Below are 4724 nucleotides of genomic sequence, written 5' to 3'. Positions count from 1 at the left end.
CGCTGCAGATGTAAATTAAAGTTTTTCTGATTAACGATATTTCATGGAAATAGCAACTTTAAACTTTGCCTACGTCTCTGTCAGTCGCAAGGAAACTGTATTTGAAGGTGAAGGTGATTTTGTAGACATGTGTGAAAGACATGTTCTGAAATGCAAGTGTTGTTGTTTGGAGAGCTCATCGGTTACGTGTCAGATGTGTAGCCAAGCAGTAATGGGTCGCCATAGCTGCAAATATTAGCCGGTAATATGAAGTGTTGTCAGCTGAAGTCTGATGATGCAGACGACCGTAAGGATGAAGTACCCAAGAGTACCATTAGGCCGCGCGTCCTTAGCTCAGTGGTAGAGCACTGGTCTAATAAAACAGTGGTCGTAAGTTCCATCCTCACAGGAGAAAGATGAATTTTGGAAATCAGTTGCGCGTCGTGGCTGTATAGCAAACAGTATCTGTGATGACGAACAATTAGCAACATGCGTTTTTTAAGAATTACTCTCAGATGTGATTAAGGCGAATGGCGCAGATAAAGCATTTGCCAAAGCGGTACAGCATAAGGTGGGACGAGGCAGTCTGAATTACATTTTATAGATGTATTTCTCACATATCTCAGAGCCTCTCGCGGTCGTCGTCGTCGTCGTCGTCGCCGCCGCCGCTTCTGCAGAAGTAGCAAATGGCGATCGTAGCAAATGCGGCGAGGGACGCCCGGCCTTCGATTCAGAATGCACAAAGTGTGTGGTCTTGTTTCTCAGTCTATATTTGATCGGTCTCGTAAGAGGTTGAATGTAACGAATGGGTGGGAAAGAGCAAGGGGCAGCGGCTGTGTAGAACGAAACCACAAATCCTCAGGGGTGTGAGCGTTTCGAGATGAGTCGTATACATGTAAATGTTTGTCGTCAGTGACCGTGTGGCCTAATGGATAAGGCGTCGGACTTCGGATCTGAAGATTACAGGTTCGAATGCTGTCACGCTCGTGTTTTTCCAGTTCTGAAAAAGAAACATACCGTTTTAATGTAGCAATTGAGCAGTACGAAACCGTCTGAAAGTTGCTGTTGACCATTTACGTGTCAGATGTGTAGCAAAGCAGTAATGGGTCGCCATAGCTGCAAATATTAGCCGGTAATATGAAGTGTTGTCAGCTGAAGTCTGATGATGCAGACGACCGTAAGGACGAAGTACCCAAAATTACCGCTAGGCCGCGCCTCTTTACCTCAGTGGTAGAGCACTGGTCTAATAAGCCAGGGGTCGTAAGTTCCATCCTTACAGGAGAAAGATGAATTTTGGAAATCAGTTGCGCGTCGTGGCTGTATAGCAAACAGTATCTGTGATGACGAACAATTAGCAACAGGCGTTTTTTTTAAGAATTACTCTCAGATGAGATTAAGGCGAATGGCGCAGATAAAGCATTTGCCAAAGCGGTACAGCATAAGGGGGGACGAGGCAGTCTGAATTACATTTTATAGATGTATTTCTCACATATCTCAGAGCCTCTCGCGATATTCGTTGTCGTCGTCGTCGTCGTCGTCGTCGTCGTCGTCGCTGCTTCTGCAGAAGTAGCAAATGGCCATCGTAGCAAATGCGGCGAGGGACGCCCTGCCTTCGATTCCGAATGCACAAAGTGTGTGGTCTTGTTTCTCAGTCTATATTTGATCGGTCTCGTAAGAGGTTGAATGTAACGAATGGGTGGGAAAGAGCAAGGGGCAGCGGCTGTGTAGAACGAAAACACAAATCCTTAGGGGTGTGAGCGTTTCGAGATGAGTAGTATAGTTGTAAATGTTTGCCGTCAGTGACCTATTGCATAACGCGTCGGACTTCGGATCTGAAGATTACAGGTTCGAATGCTCTCATGCTCGAGTTTTTCCAGTTCTGAAAAAGAAACATACCGTTTTAATGTAGCAATTGAGCAGTACGAAACCGTCTGAATGTTGCTGTTGACCATTTTTTGCTTGGAGATGCTCTTGAGCTTGAAACACACACAACAAGACCGGTGTTAACTAGCGAAATGGTCGGCAGAGTGCCGGCACCGCGAGTTTTGACTGGCACTTGCACATCTAAAACAAGGTCGTAAAGTAACTCGTTCGGCTTTTGAGTCACATAAAGTATGTGTGTTAATTTTGACGCCACTACCTCTATATGTTGTCATGCAATTTCTTAACTCGCAGAAATGATTATGACATAAAAGTGAAGTACGTGACGAGTGTGACGTTAGGAAAACATTAGGCAGCATGGAGAGAAACTGTATGGGACCACCCAACCGAAACGAGTACTGTGTGACGTGCTACCCGGAAGCTATTCAACACGGTAGCCGGCTAGCTCAGTCGGTAGAGGGTCAGAATTTTAATGCCAGGGTCGTGGGTTCGAGCCGCACGCTCGGCGGAACGGAATTTTTTTCCGCTGCAGATGTAAATTACCGTTTTTCTGATTAACGATATTTAATGGAAATAGCAACTTTAAACTTTGCCTACGTCTCTGTCAGTCGCAAGGAAACTGTATTTGAAGGTGAAGGTGATTTTGTAGACATGTGTGAAAGACATGTTCTGAAATGGAAGTGTTGTTGTTTGGAGAGCACATCGGCTACGTGCCAGATGTGTAGCAAAGCAGTAATGGGTCGCCATAGCTGCAAATATTAGCCGGTAATATGAAGTGTTGTCAGCTGAAGTCTGATGATGCAGACGACCGTAAGGACGAAGTACCCAAAATTACCGCTAGGCCGCGCCTCTTTAGCTCAGTGGTAGAGCACTGGTCTAATAAGCCAGGGGTCGTAAGTTCCATCCTTACAGGAGAAAGATGAATTTTGGAAATCAGTTGCGCGTCGTGGCTGTATAGCAAACAGTATCTGTGATGACGAACAATTAGCAACAGGCGTTTTTTTTAAGAATTACTCTCAGATGTGATTAAGGCGAATGGCGCAGATAAAGCATTTGCCAAAGCGGTACAGCATAAGGGGGGGACGAGGCAGTCTGAATTACATTTTATAGATGTATTTCTCACATATCTCAGAGCCTCTCGCGATATTCGTTGTCGTCGTCGTCGTCGTCGTCGTCGTCGTCGTCGCTGCTTCTGCAGAAGTAGCAAATGGCCATCGTAGCAAATGCGGCGAGGGACGCCCTGCCTTCGATTCCGAATGCAAAAAGTGTGTGGTCTTGTTTCTCAGTCTATATTTGATCGGTCTCGTAAGAGGTTGAATGTAACGAATGGGTGGGAAAGAGCAAGGGGCAGCGGCTGTGTAGAACGAAACCACAAATCCTCAGGGGTGTGAGCGTTTCGAGATGAGTAGTATAGTTGTAAATGTTTGTCGTCAGTGACCTATTGCATAAGGCGTCGGACTTCGGATCTGAAGATTACAGGTTCGAATGCTCTCATGCTCGAGTTTTTCCAGTTCTGAAAAAGAAACATACCGTTTTAATGTAGCAATTGAGCAGTACGAAACCGTCTGAATGTTGCTGTTGACCATTTTTTGCTTGGAGATGCTCTTGAGCTTGAAACACACACAACAAGACCGGTGTTAACTAGCGAAATGGTCGGCAGAGTGCCGGCACCGCGAGTTTTGACTGGCACTTGCACATCTAAAACAAGGTCGTAAAGTAACTCGTTCGGCTTTTGAGTCACATAAAGTATGTGTGTTAATTTTGACGCCACTAGCTCTATATGTTGTCATGCAATTTCTTAACTCTCAGAAATGATTATGACGTAATAGTGAAGTACGTGACGAGTGTGACGTTAGGAAAACATTAGGCAGCATGGAGAGAAACTGTATGGGACCACCCAACCGAAAGGAGTACTGTGTGACGTGCTACCCGGAAGCTATTCAACATGGTAGCCGGCTAGCTCAGTCGGTAGAGGGTCAGAATCTTAATCCCAGGGTCGTGGGTTCGAGCCGCACGCTCGGCGGAACGGAATTTTGTTCCGCTGCAGATGTAAATTAAAGTTTTTCTGATTAACGATATTTCATGGAAATAGCAACTTTAAACTTTGCCTACGTCTCTGTCAGTCGCAAGGAAACTGTATTTGAAGGTGAAGGTGATTTTGTAGACATGTGTGAAAGACATGTTCTGAAATGCAAGTGTTGTTGTTTGGAGAGCACATCGGCTACGTGTCAGATGTGTAGCCAAGCAGTAATGGGTCGCCATAGCTGCAAATATTAGCCGGTAATATGAAGTGTTGTCAGCTGAAGTCTGATGATGCAGACGACCGTAAGGACGAAGTACCCAAGAGTACCATTAGGCCGCGCCTCCTTAGCTCAGTGGTAGAGCACTGGTCTAATAAAACAGGGGTCGTAAGTTCCATCCTCACAGGAGAAAGATGAATTTTGGAAATCAGTTGCGCGTCGTGGCTGTATAGCAAACAGTATCTGTGATGACGAACAATTAGCAACAGGCGTTTTTTAAGAATTACTCTCAGATGTGAATAAGGCGAATGGCGCAGATAAAGCATTTGCCAAAGCGGTACAGCATAAGGTGGGACGAGGCAGTCTGAATTACATTTTATAGATGTATTTCTCACATATCTCAGAGCCTCTCGCGGTCGTCGTCCTCGTCGTCGTCGCCGCCGCCGCTTCTGCAGAAGTAGCAAATGGCGATCGTAGCAAATGCGGCGAGGGACGCCCGGCCTTCGATTCAGAATGCACAAAGTGTGTGGTCTTGTTTCTCAGTCTATATTTGATCGGTCTCGTAAGAGGTTGAATGTAACGAATGGGTGGGAAAGAGCAAGGGGCAGCGGCTGTGTAGAACGA

The 4724-nt window shown here is 45.8% G+C and overlaps 1 non-coding gene across 1 annotated transcript; it reads left to right on the top strand.

Moving 5' to 3' along the window:
* Positions 1-2706: 2706 nt before the first annotated feature.
* Trnai-aau (transfer RNA isoleucine (anticodon AAU)) lies at positions 2707-2778 on the top strand. Its single transcript has one exon. It is a non-coding gene; the product is annotated as a tRNA-Ile (tRNA).
* Positions 2779-4724: the final 1946 nt, after the last annotated feature.

The sequence above is a fragment of the Schistocerca gregaria genome, unplaced genomic scaffold, assembly GCF_023897955.1.
Source record: "Schistocerca gregaria isolate iqSchGreg1 unplaced genomic scaffold, iqSchGreg1.2 ptg000285l, whole genome shotgun sequence".
Classification (NCBI taxonomy): domain Eukaryota; kingdom Metazoa; phylum Arthropoda; class Insecta; order Orthoptera; family Acrididae; genus Schistocerca; species Schistocerca gregaria.
The sequence above is the reverse complement of the archived record's forward strand: the minus strand, read 5'-3'. Positions and strand labels throughout refer to the sequence as shown.